The sequence below is a fragment of the Lissotriton helveticus genome, chromosome 7 (genome assembly GCF_964261635.1).
Source record: "Lissotriton helveticus chromosome 7, aLisHel1.1, whole genome shotgun sequence".
NCBI lineage: Eukaryota > Metazoa > Chordata > Amphibia > Caudata > Salamandridae > Lissotriton > Lissotriton helveticus.
Window position 1 is genome coordinate 1,491,053,130 of NC_136068.1, and position 22,229 is coordinate 1,491,075,358.

Consider the following 22,229-nt stretch of genomic DNA (forward strand, 5'->3'; position numbering starts at 1 on the left):
TATTTGTTGATAATATGCCCCTGAAGGTCTTTAGGTATTTTATAACTTGCATTTGCCCTGTAAATTGCTCTTGACCCTTTCACGTCAGAACTAAATATTGAAAATAGGAAACTTTCCGATTTGGCTCATTGAATATGCATATTGTAACTGTATCAAGATATTGGTGTTTGTTTTCTTGTTTGTTTTATTCTTACCATGTAATGGCTATGAACTGCTCAATCAAAATTAAAAATAGAAAAAAGAGAGTCTGTTTTTAGATTTATCTTTTGCTGAATGTTAGCATTTTTACTTTAAGACACTGACGAACATAGTCATGTATTCAAATACTAGTTTTTCTTTAATAAATGTATACGCGTGCCGACATTTTCTTGCTGTCATTCCAGCACACAGTTGGCCCGCCTAACGTGGTGACACACATTGCAGTCTGCCCGCCTGTGCAGTTGTGTCTATGCCCCAGTTTACCAGTGCACATCTGTTTGGGTGAGCGCGCGCACCCATGCGTAAACACGGCGTGGGGTGCTACGGACCTGTCTGTTTGGGTCGGCTCTTGTGTGCTCCTGCTGAGTCAGGCCCTCACCTGGCCGGCTCGATCATAATCCGCTGTGAATCAAAGTGCGGGCCCGTCAGAGGAGGCTCGGCCTCTGGATGCGGCGGGAGCGCGGCCGGGCGGCTAACCGCACTCTCCCCCAGGCATACCTCCTGCGTTCCATGCAGCGTCTAGACTCCAATTAACATAGCCCTCATTCCTGCTTTTCTTTCCTTCCGAGACTCCCGTCCGCCCACTCGTGCAGCCTTAATCCTTCCATTGCCCAAGCCGGGCCCACGCCCATGGGCCTCCTCCTGGAGCCCTCGACGCTTTCCGCGTCCCCACCTCCGTGGCAGTCTGCGTGGGCGAGGACACCTCGCTCATTGACTCCGTTTTCCCTTTTTAAATTCTCTTTCAGTGTCAGATTATTTAAGTAAAGCCATATCGCTATGGCTCATCGGCCATCATTCAAATCAAGGGCAGAATTGGTACAAACAAGTTTGTGATAAGCCACGAAAAGCAGTCTCCGCTGTGGGAACCTTTGAGAAGTAAACCCTATTTAGCCCATTGTCTGTAATGAGACTGCACATGTTGCTACTTTCAGCATGTCATGTGATGAGATTCCCCTGCTACACAATACACGTGCTCTGTTTGTTAAGCCCTCTGCTGTTCCCCGTGTCCATCCAATCTCAAAGAATTCCAATAAATGCTTTCGAAAGAGTACAGAGCTGAGAGCCACCATGCAGAAAGTATAGAGGACCTAGCGTTTCCCACTAGCCACATCACAACTACGCAACCATAAAACAGGCCATTCCTAATGTGCTGTGTCTTGAGCTTGCCACATTAATCTGTGTCCCTCAACTTGAATATTAATAACCCAAGCTGATGCAAGCCATGCCTCAAAATCTGCAATAGCTGGCAACAGATGATTATAGCAATGGCGGGGCTAATTATGAGGAGACTGTATTTTAAGCCAACTACGAGAATGCTGCATGACTGGTAAGTTCTCAATATCATATATATCTATCTATATATCTATATATCTATATATCTATATATATATATATATATATATATATATATATATATGTATATATATATATATACATATATATATATATATATATATATATATATATATATATATATATATATATGTATATATATATATATATATATATATATATATATATATATATATATATATATATATACACGCTCTCTGTCCCACTCTGGAAATCAGGGCACTCGCGGGTGGGTGCGGTATGCGGTAATGGGCAACCGCAATAACACAGCGCTCAACTTCAGACTTATTATTCTCCAAAGAACCGCACTCGTGGAGTCAAAGTTTGCCGTGCTCACACCATCAAAATTTAATCACACAGTTTAACAGACGCGTTTCAGCGTAAAGCCTTCGTCAGTGTCAATTACATTGCGAGGGTTAGCATGGGTATTAAAGCAAACATTCATAGACATGGTTGACGGACTGTGTGCTTTAGGTCGCGCCATCTTGGAGTATGTTTAATACATTGTAATTAGCTGCGCGCTCTATGTTACCTCAAGTGTTCCCTTGATTACTACAGTATTGCCGTGTATCGGCCTGGCTCCCCGCGATTAACGTGGAGAGATAAAACAGGGGGGGGGGATGTGAAGCCTCACAATCCCCACTATCAAGGTTCATACTAGTCCATCATGCCATGTATTGGCAATGCTACATTTATGATTAACAGCTTGTTTCCACCAAGTGCAAGACATACCCCCACCATTCTTATCAATTCTAAATTTCGATTTCCTATTCAAACTTAGATTCGCTGTGCAAAATTCCAAATTCAAATTCTGAATTCACAAACCAAAGAAAGTCAATTAAATGTATCACATTATTGCCCAAAGAAAAGTTCCCTAATTAGGATGTCTCAAGTCATTAGTTCATCTGTTCCTGAACGTTTCAACCCCAATTTTTTAGTATTTTGTGTGTTTGTCCAAAACAAGGGAAAGGGGAAGAATAGAAAAGAAAGTCATTTTGCTGGATAATAGAGTTATTTTCCCAAATGAACTGCCAGTTCTTCTCCGCTATTCAATCCCCGTGGAGCCTTTGTCATGAGGTCAATGATATACCTGGACTCCAGGCGTCTCAGTTTTTTTAGTCTATCACCCCCTCTGGCCCCCTCTGCCACAAAATCGATTCCAAAATATTGCAGCTTACTCCTGTCTCTCTGATGCACTTGGTCAAAATGTCTTGCAACAGGGTATGCCGGGTCTGCTTTCTCAATTGCCCTTTGATGTTCAAGTACCCTTATCTTTAGTTGATGCTAGTACGCCGCTGCTCGTTTAAATCCGGGCTCGCGCTCTCACCGTGAAGGTCGCGTCGGCTTCGCTGGTCTTCCGATCCTCAGCGCCTCGTCCGCTTCCTCACTTCACGTACTTCTCTTTGTTGCACGATTGCGGTTTAGCAGTGGTGCCCGTCTATAAATGCACGCTCTCTGTCCCACTCTGGAAATCAGGGCACTCGCGGGTGGGTGCGGTATGCGGTAATGGGCAACCGCAATAACACAGCGCTCAACTTCAGACTTATTATTCTCCAAAGAACCGCACTCGTGGAGTCAAAGTTTGCCGTGCTCACACCATCAAAATTTAATCACACAGTTTAACAGACGCGTTTCAGCGTAAAGCCTTCGTCAGTGTCAATTACATTGCGAGGGTTAGCATGGGTATTAAAGCAAACATTCATAGACATGGTTGACGGACTGTGTGCTTTAGGTCGCGCCATCTTGGAGTATGTTTAATACATTGTAATTAGCTGCGCGCTCTATGTTACCTCAAGTGTTCCCTTGATTACTGCATAGGCAGTAAAAGGGTAAGAAAATATGGGATTCCCGGGACAAATATCTCCAGAACCATCAAGAAGTTCATGACATGTAGCATCAGTTATGCAGTTTATTGTCTGGTCTGCCCGTGCGGCCTAAAATACATCGGGAGCACGACCCATCAACTAAAGATAAGGGTACTTGAACATCAAAGGGCAATTGAGAAAGCAGACCCGGCATACCCTGTTGCAAGACATTTTGACCAAGTGCATCAGAGAGACAGGAGTAAGCTGCAATATTTTGGAATCGATTTTGTGGCAGAGGGGGCCAGAGGGGGTGATAGACTAAAAAAACGGAGACGCCTGGAGTCCAGGTATATCATTGACCTCATGACAAAGGCTCCACGGGGATTGAATAGCGGAGAAGAACTGGCAGTTCATTTGGGAAAATAACTCTATTATCCAGCAAAATGACTTTCTTTTCTATTCTTCCCCTTTCCCTTGTTTTGGACAAACACACAAAATACTAAAAAATTGGGGTTGAAACGTTCAGGAACAGATGAACTAATGACTTGAGACATCCTAATTAGGGAACTTTTCTTTGGGCAATAATGTGATACATTTAATTGACTTTCTTTGGTTTGTGAATTCAGAATTTGAATTTGGAATTTTGCACAGCGAATCTAAGTTTGAATAGGAAATCGAAATTTAGAATTGATAAGAATGGTGGGGGTATGTCTTGCACTTGGTGGAAACAAGCTGTTAATCATAAATGTAGCATTGCCAATACATGGCATGATGGACTAGTATGAACCTTGATAGTGGGGATTGTGAGGCTTCACATCCCCCCCCCTGTTTTATCTCTCCACGTTAATCGCGGGGAGCCAGGCCGATACACGGCAATACTGTAGTAATCAAGGGAACACTTGAGGTAACATAGAGCGCGCAGCTAATTACAATGTATTAAACATACTCCAAGATGGCGCGACCTAAAGCACACAGTCCGTCAACCATGTCTATGAATGTTTGCTTTAATACCCATGCTAACCCTCGCAATGTAATTGACACTGACGAAGGCTTTACGCTGAAACGCGTCTGTTAAACTGTGTGATTAAATTTTGATGGTGTGAGCACGGCAAACTTTGACTCCACGAGTGCGGTTCTTTGGAGAATAATAAGTCTGAAGTTGAGCGCTATATATATATATATATATCTATATATATATATATATATATATATATATATATATATATATATATATATATATATATATATATATATATATAGATATATATATATATATATAAAAATTTCCCCTTGTCTAGGGGAGGGTGGAGATATAATGGTGTCTCTCACAACACACTGGTTGACACTGACGAAGCCGAAAGGTGAAACACGTCTGTCGAGGGGGCAGGGGGTCTGCCAATAAATCAATTTTTTAAACACATACTTGGAGTGCCGTCTACTTTCGTTGAACCACGGACGTGTTGAAGCAATTGATCGCGGCTCACCACCGCAAGACGGAAGCACCCGGGACGTAGGAGGAGCGACGGCGGTGACGGAACTGTGCTGCAAGCTAATTTGGCAGTCTGCCCCGAGGTTTAACAAGAAGATCGTGAACGGAGTCCAGATTGGTGGAACCGAAACGAGACATCGAGGGGAAACTGCCCGCGCGGAACCGGAGCTGTGAGAACCAGGCACGCTGGAGGGCTGCCGTGGAAGTCCAGTAAGGGTAAGCGTTGCATGCACGAGTACCCGGGGATAACGTAACAAATAATTATTACTAAACCTCTGTCCCGTTAGTAAGTTGTTTCTGGCAGACCCCCATAAGTCTTTTCTATGCCCTGCAGATTTAAACCTATTTCCAAATAAGTGTGCACATCTTGCTCGACCGATATGTCAATCACGGAAGAGAGAGAGAGAGAGGCTGACGATATCTTTAAGAGCATTTCGGCAGGAACTATCAGAGCGGAGGGTGCAGAGATCGTGACAGCACCAATTAGCAATTTGCAAACCCTATTCAAACAGTTGGAAAAGGCGCAAGAGCGGGAAATCCGTAAATGGTGGGAGGCCACCTCGCTCCAACGCTATGTGGAATGCAATAGGATCCCAAGAGGGCTCCGTATATTTACGGTACCCTCATACGAAAATCCGGACGCCCAACTTCTTAAAGACTGGGCTGCATACACAGCGGATTCAAGTAAAGGTATGCTGCTAATGCTCATCAAATATGCCTGGAGCGATAGGGATAAAGCCCTTGCCGTAAAACAAAAAATAAAGGAGGCTATTAACAAGGATAAAGACATGAAAACCAGCGAGGACATGCGCAGTGAAATGAAAAAACGACTAAAGGACTATGAGAGTGGAATTAAAAGGAGAAAGCAAACAAAGTTCCAGCGGGATGAGCAAGACTACCTATCTGGCCGTATATTAACTTTTGCTAGAAAGTTTGACGCCACAAGGAAGAGGTTGGCACAAGGCGTCCAAGGCTCCGCATATGTAGCAACAGCAGAGATTTCGAAAGAAGACTCAGCCAATAACAGAAGCAAAAGAAAGGGCACAGAGAAAACATCTGCGGTCCCTTTTTTAGACGAGTACCAATTCATGAAGGAGACGCGGCAATGGCCCCAGCCACAACAACCTCAGAAAATAGTACAAAAAAAAGGAGGAAAACCTGGCGGGGCAGGAGGGGGCGCTCAGGCTGTAACATCCATGGTAACTCGCAGCAAAGGCAGAAGGGGGAGATGGTAGAACAAGAAAAAACAATCATAAATCTATCAGAAAGGAAACTCACAATACATGAAGAATCTGTATTAAGAAGAGGAATGACCTTCTGCCCAACGGCTAAATTTGATCCAGTACAGACCAGGATTGACCTTTTCAAGTTCGTCCGAAAACTGAAACTTCAAAAAATATTTGCACTCAAACCCAACTCTGGAATGACAACGGTCCCTGAAGAAAGAGAACTTGATGAGGCTGAACTCAGGGACAATGATATGTCAATACTTAGAACTGTGCATGACCTAGCAGAAATAGAGGATGTTTCAGATTCTATGGAGGTACTAAGGAGAGAGGACATAAATCAAGTGAGGGATCCCAGAAATTTAAAAAAGAAGTCCCCAGTCCTCCCACACGTTACACATGACACAATAGACGTGTTCAATGAAGTGATCCTCCAAGATCTCCAAAAAATGGCTACAACAACAACGGAATTGACCAAAAAGAACTCAAATATCTCCAGAAAAGAATGGGAAGCAATTAAATCATTGAAACAAGATACCACCATTGAAATAAAACCCTCAGACAAGGGGGGAACATTGTGGTCTTTAGCAAACATAAATACAAACAGGAAGCTATGAGACAACTGCAAGATAAGAACTGTTATGAGGTTATCAACAGAAGAGACTAGGAGGGGCGTGGCTAGCAGCCAATGGAGATGGTCGCTGCCTAAAGCGGCTCCCGACCTCCGCCCGCTAATCTTGTATACAATCCACTGTGCACGTGGGCATACCCCCTGAAACCCGGGGGGAACTCCGACAGCGGACCCCAGTGCCTGCTTTGGGGCTGACGGCGCGCGGTTGGCCGCTACGAAACGACTCGAAACCAGCGAGGAGCAGAGCGTCCAGCGCCGCACAAAATGGCGACCGCATCGAGGCCCTGACTGCCTGCAGCCTGAGGACACAGAGGCAATATTGCGGAGGAGCCTACCCCTGCCCGGTGCGGCTCGATTTGGCGGAGGCGCATCCCGACCCGAGACCTGCTCCGGGTGAGTCTCTAAACGCCTCTCGCCTGACTGGCAGATCTACGGGACTCCCCGGCTTCTGGGCCCTGGCGGAACCTGGCCTGGAGAGACGGACGCTGCCCCGAATATCCAACGGGACCTCGGCGGGCTGCGCTGTGCCGCTACTGAAGCTCCACCTGCGGGCAGCATGGGAGAGAGAGCTGGGCGGAGAACCGACTGGCAAGTGCAGCCCTGACCCGACTGGATGTCCCTCCACCGGGACGCCTAACTACGCGACCCCCCGGCTTGGGGCCTGCGGCAGACCCGGGCCCTCCCGACCACCGGAGATCTGTGGAGTCCCGACACCGCCTCCTACTGAGATCGGAGAGCCGCCATTAGAGCCCTACGCTCGATCTGGGGCCTCACCTCGAGCCCCGGCCCACTGCCCCACTGGCCTTGAACACTGCCAGACTTTGCGGGCTTCGGGGGCGCTCCGTGGTAGCGGCGGACCTGCTTCCCTCCCAGGCAGCTTGGGGGGCGCCGGGGGCTGTGGTGTGGCGGCGACCTGAGGCGAGCTTGGTGCTCGGAACTACGGCGCACAGCAGAACTCACTCGCCGCCTGGACCTTTCCGCTGGTCAAGCCCTGTGGGCCTGGACTGCCGGGTGGGCCCCCCCGGCACTGGCGCTTGCTGTCTCCTTGTGAGCCCAGGAGTGCCTCGCAGATAAGGTGGATCCTTGAGGGCGGCGGGTTCGCTGAGTGCCTGGCGCGCCTCCGCCCCCTGTGCCCCGTCGCTGGCCCTGGACCCTGGGTGCCTACCTGGCCTGCGCTAGCAGAGGAAACTGGGCCAGACCGCAGGCGAGAAAACGGAGATCGCCCGCTCCAGTGAGAAGGGCCTGCGCTTAGGGCCAACACCACGACGGCCTGACCGGGCCCCCTGGGGGGAGCAGGAACGTGAGGGAACTGTGAGACCCGGGGTGACCCGCGATCGGGCTCGAACTAGGGCCTGCCTGGCCGTTGCCCTCCTGATTGCCCGTGGCGCGGGGCGCCCTGACGCCGGCGAACCTCGTTGGGGCTCCTGCACAACCACCCCGCTAAAAGATGGGGAAGCCCAGAGGAGCGAAGGGAGACGGACACCCACCCACGGAAACACCTGAAGACGTTCCGCAGACCCCGACGGAACTGCAACAGATGCAGAACCGCATCCTGGAGGCTATCGCAGCCACGAAAGACGCTCTACATCAAGATATTGTACAGGTGTCGACGGGACTGGGACTCCTACGAGCAGATCACGGAAAGCTGGCGGACAGGGTCAAATCTGCGGAAGATACTCTAAAGGACATAGTGCCTGCACACAAGACCATGGAGGGGCGACTCACAGAGGCTCTGGAACGCATACAAACCCTGGAGAGACAGGCGGAGGATGCCGAAAACCGCAGTCGGAGGAACAATTTGCGCCTAGTGGGCCTTCCAGAGAAAAAAGAGGGATCGGACATGGTGGGTTACCTGACCGAATGGCTGAAGTCGGCTGTAGCCCCGGAGGGCCTTTCGCCCTTTTTCACACTGGAGAGGGGGCACCGAGTACCGGCCAAACCCCCGAAACCGGGCCTACCGCCTCGCCCAGTGGTCGTCAAATTGCTACACTATAAGGACAGGGACTGGCTCCTGCAAAGAGCCCGGGAAGCGGGCCCCTTCCAAGTGGACAATAGTAGAGTCACGCTGTTCCAGGACTATACATTCGAGACTCAAAGGCTAAGGGCCTCTTTCCTCTCCATCAAGAAAGAACTGCGAACTGAAGGCATACAGTATTCGCTCCTTTTCCCGGCCAGACTCCGAATAGTAGTGGACGAGAAATCGCTGTTCTTCCCCACGGCGGCGGAGGCATGGGCCTGGTGGGACACTTACAAAGCGGGCACAAACGGGGCCCGGTTTAGAGCGGAGGAGGACCGGCAGAGGCAACTGGTGAAGAAATCGCGGAGGCACCGGGGGCGCAGCCAGAGATCCAGGAGACCTACGGAGTCCCAAACGGAGGACGAGAGAAGGGCAGCGTTGCAGGCAGTAATGGACGTCTCGGGCTCGGCGCTCGCCCAATCGGGGAGAGTTTCAGGCTCGGATGAACAGGGAACGGCTCAGAGACAGAACTATCGGAGTTTGGCGACATGAAGGGTCCAACGATCACGCCACAGACGTCGGAGAACATAATTGAGAGCTGAGAGAGAGCAGTGGCGCTCTTACTGGAATGGAGGCTATTGGGACTACCGCCTTGGACACCTGAGCAGGCAGCTGTAAGACTGGATCATCGTGAGTTCTACTGCGTATTGAGGGGCGGGGGGAGTGGGAACTGAGATTAAAGTGCTTGTGACTAGTACATGCTCCTTAGAGCCCTTAAGGCCTCCGTAGTGCAGACTGCGGGATAGAAGAACTTGTGAGCACTTTTGCTCATACACAGTTTGGATGGGAGCTGCTCTTTTGGGGTTAGGTCCTGTTCTGGGGGTGGGGGGGCCTGGAGAAGTTGGGGTGACTCAAGGCGTAGAGACGGGGAGGGGGGAAAGGTAAGTTCAGTGGGGGGGCGGGAACAGTGTCACGTCTGATGCCAGGAGGCGATACACCTTTGACTTGAACCGAACACTGTGGGACAATGACTAATGCGGGATCGATAAAATGTGTGTCTTGGAATGTGAGGGGGCTGCATACTATGGCAAGGAGGCACAAGATTCATGCGTATCTGGTTCGAAGAGGGGTGCACATAGCGTTTCTACAAGAAACCCACCTGACGAAGAAAGAAGGAATCGCGCTGCGGCGTAGATGGAGAGGGCACTTGTTCAACACCACGTATTCTGCTTTTGCTAGAGGGGTATTAATATGGATACGGGCGGGTACTCCTTTTCAAGTAACCAGACATATAGTTGACCCGGAAGGGAGGTTTGTGGTAGTTGAGGGCAAGCTTAGAGGCCGACACATTGTACTCAGCAGTATCTATGCACCCAATGTAGACCAGGCAAACTACTTTACAAAGCTATCCGGGGAACTGGGCAATTTTCTCACAGGTCCTGTTTTGATGGGAGGGGACTTCAATTCCGTAGCAAATACGGTGCTAGATAGGTCACATCCACCACTGCATTCATCCCCAGTACATAGGCTAGCAAGATGCAGATCAGACTGGCAGGGAAAATGGGAACTGACAGACGCTTGGCGCACACAACACCCAGCGGAGCGAGACTATTCATTTTACTCCAGCCCGCATCACCTCCATGTCCGCATTGATGCCTTCCTGTGCTCCCAATCGGTGCTTCCTGCAGTAGCCAGGACTGAGTATCTAGCGCGCACACTGTCCGACCATAACCCACTACTCCTGACACTGAACTGGATGACTGAGATATTGCGGATCCCGACGTGGCGGCTGCGTCCGGACACGCTGGATGACCCGCCTTTCCGAGAGGAGCTGGGAGAGAGGGTTTCCCAATACTTTATAGAGAATGAGGGTTCCGCTACAACCAGAGCGGTGGAGTGGGACGCCTTCAAAACTGTAGTGAGAGGACACTGCATAGGGAAGTATGCGGGGGTGCGCAGGACCCTGCTGGACGACCTAGAGAAAGCTGAGCACACGCTGAGGGAGGCCGAGCGAACCCCAACCGGCCCGAGCTTCAGGGGAAGGTTAGCGACGCGAGGGAAGCGGTGGCAGTGGAGGTGGAGCGCCTTCGCAGTTTTGATTATAGAACATACCTAACAAAATCACACGCAGAGGGGGATAAAACTGGCACACTCCTAGCCTGGTTGGCGAACCTCACTAGGAGCAGTCACCCGATCCTGGCCTTGAAGGGGGAAGGGGGCCGCATCTGTAGCACGCAATCTGATATATTGAGCAGCTTTCGGGGGTATTACGAGGAATTATATAAGAGTGCACTAGGGGACCAGGGAGAGGCAATAGACGCTTTTCTAAGTGAGCTACAGTTGCCGGGAACAGGCGGACGCCCTAGGGGGCCCATTAGAGCTAACAGAAATAAGGGGTGCAGTGAAGCGGATGGCACGCAACAAAACTCAGGGTATAGACGGACTGCCCGTTGAGTTCTACGGACGATATCTGGAACAATTGGCCCCAAAGCTCCAAATAATATACAATGAAGCCAAAGATAAAGGCCGACTCCCCCAATCAATGTGTGAAGCCGTAATGATTCCTCTGCTAAAGCCACGTAGGGAGAGCACAGACCCTGCATCTTATAGACCACTGTCCATGTTAACGACAGATTACAAGATCCTGAGCACTGTGCTGGCCTCCAGATTGTTAACCCACATGCAAGACCTAGTCCATAAGGACCAGTCCGGATTTATACCCACCCGTAACACGACGCACAACATCCGAAGACTGCTCAGATTGATGGACGACCCACCCCCAGGAGCAGGGACTCCCCTCGTGTTAGCTGTTGACATAGAGAAGGCCTTTGACAGCCTAGAATGGGAGTATCTATATAGAGTGATGCGGAGGTTCGGCCTAGGGGAGGGATACATCACTTGGACAAAAGTATTATACAAGGCGGCGAGGGCAAGAGTGAGGGTTGGCACCCTGGTCTCACACCAGTACGAGGTGCATCGGGGTACCAGACAGGGATGTGCACTTTCTCCCCTACTATTTGCACTGGCGGTGGAGCCTCTAGCGGCGATGGCCAGGCGGGGTACCTATTATAAAGGGTTGGAGTTCAGAGGAGCACAACACTTTATCTCACTGTATGCAGACGACATCCTCCTTTATTTGGAGGATGCCATGGGGGCTGTGGAGGGCGCAGAGAGACTGCTGGCGCACTTCGGTGCCTTGTCAGGCCTGAAAGTGAATTGGGCTAAAACCTGTCTCTTCCCCCTACGGAAGGAGGGGAACCAACCCCCAGCCCGCCCACTACTTAGATGGGAACCTGACTGCCTGACCTACCTAGGAGTACACGTATACCACGAGCCGGCAGACATGCTGGACGGCAATGTGGGCCGATGTGTCCGAGCTCTGCGGAACAGCATGTCCTTTTGGGCCACCCTGCCTCTGTCAGTAGCCGGTCGGGTATCTCTCTTAAAAATGGTAGCCTTGCCGCGCTTGCTGTACTACTTCAGGACTCTCCCCATTTGGGTGCCTGGAGTGGTTTTCCAGCAGTTAAGATCGGCGATTATATTATTCTTATGGGGTAAGGGCAGACGCAGAATTGCGTTAACGACACTGACCCGCCCCAAAGACGAAGGAGGCCTAGCAGTCCCGGATCTCGAACTCTACTACTTGGCTGCCCAACTGCAAACATTTACGCAAGAAATTGCAAGAGCTTACCGGGGACCGGAACAGGAAAGAGACAACGGCACCCCCCGCCACGTGTTGGCTTATATCGCCCTACAGCAAAAGCTAGTGCTCAGTGACCTGTCCCGGGAGGAACGGACGTTCCGATTATGTTGGAACCGCTCGCAGAAACGTGCGGGAGTCAGGCACCCGTATGCGCCCAAAATACCACTGGGCATGGTGACAGCACTCCCACATGGGGGAGACTGGTCGAGGCTCCAGCTGTGGGAGGAAGCAGGATTGCAGATGGTAGGGGATCTCTACGATGATGGTGTGATAACCCCATACCAGACATTGCAGGAGCGCTACGATCTTCCGAGGGGGGATTACCTACTACACGCGGCTATGGTCAGGGCCGTTCAAGCACACTGGGGGGAAGGACTGATCGAACCACCGATGACACTGGCTCGCCAGTACACAATGATGGCGGCGGGCACCTTCAAGGCAGTAACATGCCTCTATTCGAGAATGCTGAGTGAGTCCTTGCAGCCGCTTGCGGCGTTGAAGGCCAAATGGGAAACGGACCTGCAGATGGAAATCCCGGACACCGCGTGGTCCCAACTAGTACGGAGGGCTAGAAAGAGCACCTAAATGCGCGCTTCCAGCTCATACACCTTTATATTATTCATAGGGCCTACCTCACCCCGGGCAAAATTGCACAATACTTCGGAGCAGAAGACGCGGCGTGCCCCAGATGCAATAAGATAGGAGCTGATTTAGTACATATGCTGAGGGACTGCCCTCACCTGCAGGATTATTGGAGGGACATTGGCACCACGTTGAATGAGGTGACGGATAGGGACCTGCAGTACGATGGAGCGGTCAGCATACTACATTGGTTCCCACACACACCCAAAAATAAAATGTCGAGCAAATTCATTGACATGGGCCTAATCTTAGCGAAGAGGGAGTTGACCAAGGGATGGAAATCGAAAACGGGGCCGACACACCGGAGATGGCTGAACGAATTTCTAAAATGGGCGGCGGCTGAGAGCACGGTCAGGTACCAACTAGCCCGTCGTGGCTCGGACGAGCGAGCCCAGGAGGCAGCGATGGCATGGGAAGTGATGGTGCAGGCACTACGAGATAGTTCAGTGGAGGAGGAGAGGGGGGTGGACCCAGAGGACCCTGAAGACCCACCTGGGATTGCCGCGGTGCCGGTACCCTCACCAGACACACACACACAGTAAACACTAAAATGCTTCTGTCCATCACCATAGGTTCGCGCTACTCAGAGCTAGGCGAAGGCGGGGACACTGAGGGGAGGAGGGGGGAGGGTAAGTTCAGGGGTACAAAATTGAGGAAGCTGGAGGAATATTGCCTGGTGATAGCGGGGGATGGGGAGAATAAGCTGAAAAGCAGACAGCAGATTGCCTCATACAAGGACTATGTATAGTAGAAATTGTAACATGCACCGAGAATGCAAAAGACGCCGCCCGGCCTTCGGGATGTGGGCTGAATGGCTGTGTATACTAACCAGGTGCGGGGATGAGCGGAGGAGAAATCTGCACTGAAACGATCCTGTAATGCTAAATGTACTGTGCATTTTGTTCTGCAATATAAAACGTTTACAAAAAAAAATAAAAATCAACAGAAGAGACTATGTGAAATGTACTTTGGAGTATCATACTCTATTGGAGGGGTGGAGGGACGAAGGCATGTTAAATAAAAACAAATTTGATTATTTGAACTGTGAGAACCCAATAATTCCCACCTTTTACCATCTCCCGAAGGTACACAAAGATCTTAGGAATCCTCCGGGGAGATAGAGAGTCTCTTCGATTGGTAGCCTCTTAGAAAATACCTCTAGATTCATCGATAGATACTTGGCTCCGTTTGTAAAAGAAAAATATAGGAGCTTAGAGGGTAAAGCTAGTCATAGGTCGCCCTCCACTCAAATTGCAACCAGTACAGAAAAGACCTAGACTCTGTAGGCACTTCTGAGTTTATCCTTTTCGGGTACACCATTTATTGCATTACCATTACAAAAAATGTACTCCCCTTCCATTAATTATCGGGGTAGTTGGTATATCCTGGAATTGTGCCTCATTTAAACAATCGCCTGATTCCCACAAATTTAAAATTCAGTTGCGAGACAACACAAAACACACACTTAAGTGTCAAACTGTGATATACGAAAAAGTGTGTGTGAGCAAGATGGCACCTCACGGGCGCACCACCAACGGGAACCTGGCATGTTCTCACCAGGGTTGCCCTGTTCTCATCATTGGCACCATCGAGCTCAAAGAAAGAAAATGTGTCCAAGAAACACAAAGAAGAGTAGTTTTGTGAAAATATGCAGTGAAAGGAAACCACAGATAACCAATACAGTGTCAAACAACATATAAAACCACACTCCAACACAGATATGTAATTTTATTCTGTCTCTTGTGTTGGGTATGGAGGTTAAAAAAGGGGTAGTTATGGTTGCTAACTATCCAACCAATACTACTTTACTTGCCGACATGTTTCATTGCCTTCAATTTTTCGGATGGGTGAAAGGTATCTGGCTGATACACGGCCAGATACCTTTCACCCATCCGAAAAATTGAAGGGGAAAGAAAAGTAACCTACCTTTTGCGGTTGCAGTTCTATGAGAACTTTACCCTCTCGGCTGGTACGAGTACTGATGGCGGATTGAGGTTGTGAAGACTAATTTGTCCATATGCAGTGGCCATAATATATATGACGCCCTGAAGAAATTGCCATAAATTCCGTTGGCAATGAAACATGTCGGCAAGTAAAGTAGTATTGGTGTTTCTTGGACACATTTTCTTTCTTTGAGCTCGATGGTGCTAATGATGAGAACAGGGCAACCCTGGTGAGTACATGCCAGGTTCCCGTTGGTGGTGCGCCCGTGAGGTGCCATCTTGCTCACACACACTTTTTTCCAGTTGTTCGTATATCACAGTTTGACACTTAAGTGTGTGTTTTGTGTTGTCTCGCAACTGAATTTTAAATTTGTGGGAATCAGGCGATTGTTTAAATGAGGCACAATTCCAGGATATACCAACTACCCCGATAATTAATGGAAGGGGAGTACATTTTTTGTAATGGTAATGCAATAAATGGTGTACCCGAAAAGGATAAACTCAGAAGTGCCTACAGAGTCTAGGTCTTTTCTGTACTGGTTCCGTTTATAAAAGACCTGCCCTCCTACGTGAGGGATACTCAAGACTTCCTCAGACAAATTGACGGCATCAAATGGGAGGCCGATATGCTATTGATCACCCTTGATGTCGCCAATCTATACACCTGTATTGGGCATAATGATGGTACCTCCGCTGTAAGATGGTTTCTTGGTAAAAAAGATCTGAAATATCACCAACACAAACGTATGCTGCTCAAAATGACTGAGTTCTGTCTTCATAATAACATCTTTTTATTCGCAGGTACATTGTATCGACAGACCAGAGGGACTGCAATGGGCACGTGCTTCGCCCCCAGCTACGCAAACTTGTTAGTGGGCTGGTGGGAGAAGCACGTGGCCTGGGGAGGAAACAATGAGAAATGGCTGGATCATATTATGATCTGGGCCAGATATATTGATGATCTTTTTGTCGTCTGGCGCGGCGACAGAGCCTCAGCTGAGGAGTACATGGCCGCCCTGAACGACAACAATCTAAATTTGAGATTTACAAGCACTATCAGTAACACATCCAGATATTATCTAGACCTTGAGGTCTTTGTAGCAGGAAATGTCTTACATACGAAACTCTACAGAAAACCTACAGCGGGTAACACCGTATTACATGCGGCAAGCCATCATCCAAAATGCATGATACGGAACATCCCATTTGGGGAATTGCTCCGTTTGAAAAGAATTTGCTCGGACCCAAAAGATTTCTCACAGGCCCGAGATGGCGCAGTTACTAGATTCAAGGCCAGGGGCTATTCAAAAGCACTATTAGCTAGCACATCAAGTAGAGTAGATGCTATCGACAGAAAGGACCTTCTGAAGAATCCAAATAGGAAACTGAATCGGAGGGTCCGATACGGATGATTACAGGTTTCAACATGAGATCTAGTGAGTTGGTCCAGATTTTTAATAGGAACTGGCATATCTTGAAGACTGATTCGATCTTGAAAGACAAGTTACCCCCTAAGCGGTCTATAACATACAGACAATGTCAGTCACTCAGTGATCACTTGACAATGAGTCATTTTGAGGATCCACCAAAAACATCCAAGATGAAACCCATACGAGGCTTCTTTCCTTGCATGCATTGCAAAGCATGCAAACATAGTAGGTAAAAAAAGAACCAAATATGAGGGGAGACCCAATGACTCACGACCCATCAGAGAAATTGGAAAATTTCTTAATTGTAATTCATATTTTGTTATCTATTGTTTGGAATGCCCTTGCTCAAAAAGATATATTGGAAGCACCATAAATCCGGCAAAAAAACGTATCTTGGAGCACATGCGTGCTATAGCAAACAAAGATAAGAACTACCCGGTGGCACGCCACTTTGAGACCCATCATAACAGTAATCGAGACCTTTTAACATTCTTTTGCCTAGACCAGCTAGACACAAAGGAACGAGGTGGGGACAGGGTGAAAGCACTAAGGGTGCTAGAATCGAAGTATATAATCGACCTTCAGAGCATGCAACCGATAGGGCTCAACAATGATGAAGAATTGTGGGTCCACCTAGAATAGAAGATGATAGACAGACAAGACTAGATATACACAGCACGGAACACAGCGGATACATTAGATAGTAACATAACAGTAAAGCTCAACATTCTCATTTTAATACACTAACGTGGAGCTTATAGCTGTGTACGCACTATCTTCCTCTCCCTCTCTCTACAAATAAAAGCATCAGCTTCATTGACAGAAAGGCCGATTCAGGGCACAATCAATAAACCACCGTTATACAACAGTCGAGCATGCCCATACAGGGCATAACAAAAACGCATACACACATAACAAGCAGGGAATAAATTTATTATAGCTTGAATATGGCGATTTATTTATCGCACACTATGTTGGTCATAGATATACATGATCGCGCCACTAGGAGACAAATTTGCATGTTCCTCTAAGATCTATTGGCCGACCAACGATAGAGTAAGATACATTAGAATGCAATTAGTCTTATAAAGAAATGCCTAACTTTGCACTTTTTCCCTGATCATTTTGTTAACAGTATGCGACATGATGAAATTGAAATGTGATTGATTGAGACACAAAACCAAGTTGTTTTTAATTTGCACGAGCACTTTCTCAACTACATTGTATCTCATGAACTATTTTTTTGTAAATTTTACAAAATTAACTCACTGTAAGAAGGCCGCCAATATGTCTCGGTGCAAACAGTCCTCTTTCCTTGTCTAGGGGAGTGTGGAGATATAACGGTGTCTCTCACAACACACTGGTTGACACTGACGAAGCCGAAAGGTGAAACGCGTCTGTCGAGGGGGCAGGGGGTCTGCCAATAAATCAATTTTATAAACACAAACTTGGAGTGCCGTCTACTTTCGTTGAACCACGGACGCGTTGAAGCAACATATATATATATATATATATATATATATATACATATACATATACATATATATATTTTTTTCTTTCTATAAGAAGTAAGAAGTGACTGACCCTTCAGAAGAGAAGATGTCAAACGCCAGACCTCCAAGGAGTGTTCACTCCTGGTTGGGGCTTCCAAGGCCTACCTGCCACTGATGACCATTCAGCAATGGCAAGATGGGCTGCGTGAAGGGATGCTGCTGGCGCTAGACCCACGTCAACGTACAGGAGGAAGCTTTGTAGCTGGATAGTATTTGTATAGTCTGCAATGCTATAACACCTTGGGAAGAGGCCTCCCAGGTCATATAATTATGCTCGGTCTTGTGTGTTCCCTTACAAAGCACTCACGACTCCCTCTTTTGGATTCCTTCTCTAATAGTGTCTGGGAATTTCACGCCAGTGTGCACAGCTCTTGAGCTTTGAGCCCATTATTCCTCAGTTCCACTTGTACTTTTGATCTGTTCTTTTGAGTGAGTTGAGTGGCTGTATCAAAGAGAAGACACTCATTATTTTCCTTGGGCTTTGCAGGAGAAAACTGTATCCTCCCTCTGGCGGCAGCGTGACAATGGCTTATAATTCTATTGAAAAGCTGCCCAAACAGCTCCATAAATTATACGTCTGCAGTTCATACTTTATGAATAGGGACTGAGGTGAAATGTCTGCTCTTAGCACAACGCAACACTTCTATAATGTTTTGCTCTATTATGGGTGCAACCATACCATCTGAGTCCGAAAGCAAGGTGAAAGACAGAAATCTGTCTATGAGTTCCTAGTAGTTTTGTGACGCTTGTGCAATTATTTGTAAATAGCTTATGCAGTACAGCATGTATTTCTGCTGAAGCTTGACTGTGCAATGTAGATTCATGACGTCTGGATCCATGAATCTGGTCAGAGTAACTGCTATTCCCTCGCACAGCTCCTCCATTAAGGTCCAGTGGCAGAGCCTGCTCCTCTGCTAGTCTGCTCTGTGGGTGTCAGCCCTTTCCTGTCTTTTTCGCCTTTTTTTCTTGTGCCTTTCTTTCCCCTTTGTCACTTTTTCTCTAGCTGCCTCTATTTTCTTGCCTTTTGCTTGCCCCTTTTCAGACACCGTTGCTGCTCCTGCGGCCCCTCCCACCTCAGTGTGTTCCCGCTACCGCCTCCCAGCTGCTCACCCTCCCCTGACCCCTACTTAATGGCAGCCACTGCGTGCCAAGGAGAGGAGGGCAAGACCTCTGACCTCCTGGTCAGAGTAACTGCTCTGCCCTCACGCAGCTCCGCCATTAAGGCACTGCACCCAGCGCCTTCTGGGGACCCAGGTAGTTGTTCAAGGCCTTCCTCCACCCGCAGGCTCCTGCTTGAGCCTCATCCCTGGTGGTCCAGTGGAAGAGCATTACTGTTCTGCTGGTCCGCTCTGTGGGTGTCAACCTTTTCTGTCTTTTTCTTTTTTGCCTTTCTTTCTTGTGCCTTTCTTTCCCCTTTTCTCTACCTCTTCTTTCTTGCCTTTTGCTTGCTTCTTTTCCCGCCACTTCTGCCCCGGGGCCCCTCCCCCCAGAGTGTTCCCACTTCCGCCTCCCAGCTGCTCACCCTCCCTTGACCCCTACTTAATGGCAGCTGCTGTACGGCTGCGCCGCAGGTGCGCCAAAGGCAAGCCCATCTGCACCCGTCTGTGACCAGCGTCAGGGACCCAGGTTCCCAACCCCCTGCCGCAACAACCCCAGCCCTCTCTATGCTCTAAACCCTGGATGCAACAACAACTGCCAGCTCTTGATGCCGAGCAACTCTCAAGACCTATTGTCCTGCTGGCAATGCTGCTGCACTTTCACCCACCTCTGGACCCAAACAGCCACCCCCAACCAACCGGACACCACCGTACACAAGCCCCTGAGCTGCATCCTCCTCAACATGCACTTCCTGCACAGACACACTGTAGAACTCTGGGACCTCCTCAACACCCACTTGCCCAATGTCGCCTTCCTCACAGAGACCTGGACCAACGCCAGATCCGCACTCGACATCGCAAGCGCCTTCCCCGACAGATACAAGATCCTTAGGAAAGAACCCCTCCAAGCACCCGGAGGAGGCCTCGCCATCATCCACAAAAGCTCCCTCCGATTAACAACCACCAACCCAGACGACGCCCGCCGCTCATGGAACACATCCACTTTCAGATCCAGACCTACCCCGCAACAATGCTCTGCGAAACACTCACCTACAGACCGCCCGGACCCGCTCCCCATTTACCAACACCATTGCAGACTACATTGCTGCCTCCGCCCTCGCCTCCACTGACTACATATTTCTCGGAGACCTGATCTTCTACATAGACAACCCCAACAATCCCAACACCACCGCCCTCCTAGAGAATCTCACCAATATTAGATAGAAGCAACTCGTCTCCACCCACACTCACACGACAGGACACACTCTTGACCCCATCTTCGCTGGAGGAAACAACATTTGCTTCAGTCACACCATGGAGCCACTCCGGTTGGACCACCACTAAGTCCACTTTTCCTTCTCGAAATCCACCGCACGTAAGCTCTCACCACGCCTCCCTCTCAGAAACTAGAACAAAGTCACAGAAGAACACCTCAACTCTGCCCTCAGCTGCACTCATCCCCCTTCCACGACAGATGCCAACACAGCAGCAAACATCCTGCACCAATGGATCGCCAACTGCGCCAACACTCGTGTCCCCTTCCAGAACTCCACCAGACGACACAACATAAAAGCCGCCTGGTTCACCATGGACAACCTACAATCCAAGCGATCTTGCCGACGACTGGAGAAAACATGGAGAAACAGCAAAACCCCGGAAGCACGCTCCGCCTACAAGGCCGCAACCATGGCACACCACCAACTCATCAAATCAACTTAGAGAAACTTCATCCAAGACAGACCCCTTTCCAACTCCAAGGAACTCTTTGCGAGGGGGGCGTGGCTTGGCCCACTGCAAGATGGCCGCACACTGAGTGGGCTCTGCCGGCCAAGCATTAAAATCCATCACAATCCGGTCGACATCCCTACCTTTCTGCACTCTGCTGTTGACTCCTGACTCTCACTCAGGCAAGGCCTTGACTTATCAAGTCGCCGCCTCTTGATCTTGTCTGGTGGCGGTGCTGCGACACCTTTCCTGTGCCGTCGGGCTCACGACCTTCCGAGCGCGAGGTCGGGTCTTCTCTCCGTGGCACTGCTGGCGTACGCTGGTCGCTGTGGAGGCATCGTCTGCTGCCCCCAGGTTGGTGGGGCTGCTGCTGTGGTATTGCGGGTGGGGTTGGGGATCTGGCCGTCCCTTACGCCCTGTTCACCGTGGGGTGGACGCTGGGCCTAGGTGCGCACCAGGTTGCTTGCGCGGCTGCAGTGAGTGCCCGGGCCCGGCGCTGTGGGTGGCGGGCCCCCGCGTCTCCCCACTCGTCTCTGCCGCGCCTGCTGTGCGCCCTCTCCTGATGCCCATCTTCCTCCCAGAGTTTGCGGGCGCTGCCCGCAGTGGCTCGGGCGCCGCCCGCCTACAGCATCAGACACGCTGCTAGCCTGACTGCCTCACATCCGAGCCTGGGCCTTTATCTTCCCCCGGCCTCTTCAGCCCCCAGCCTGTCACCTGCCTGTGTCTGCCCCGTGCTATCTCGTCGCTGCCCTCCAGCTGCGCCCTATAGTGAGGCCCCTCAGTCGCACTGTTACATCGGGCCGATGACCTCTGGCCTACGAGATCGGGCCTTTCCTGCCTTTGGCTGCTGTGGCCCCCTGGGCACCGCTGGCGGCGTTTTGGGCCTGTGGAAAGGTGTGGCGGCCTCGGTGGTGCTGCGGGCGATGCTGGGGTCTTGCAGGCAACACCGCCTGTCCTGGTTTTCTGCGGGGAGGGAGTCAGTGGTTTGACTGCCCCCAGGCCGCTTTCCATGGCCACCGCGAACGCCTGGGCTCGGGGGTGCGAGTGGCGGGCCCCTTGCAAATCCCTGCTCGCACGCACCGCAGTTAGAAGTGCTCCCCCCTTCCTGGCATAACTCTGCTTCTCTAGCTGTGTGTAAGCTATCAGTTATTTCCCGCGCCCTGCCTGCCTTTGCCTCGGACCTTGGATTTCGCATGGGTGCTGTATCACCTAGACTGGGCATTTAACCTGTTGAAGCCCCACCAGTTCACTGTCTGCTCTCTACCCTCGGCTGCCTGCCGCTCCTGCTCCAGTGGGCCTATTGGGGCCGCATGTACTCTGCCCTGCTGCCTGTCGCTGCATCCTTTGCCTGGCCGCACTTTACCGTCCTGGCCCTGCTTTGCGGGGTGCTTCCTAGCTGGACTTCCTTCTTCAGGGTTTAGCTGCTCTGCCTGGCGGCTGGTTGCGGGGTGTGTAGCTACCCCGGTCCCTCCTAGGG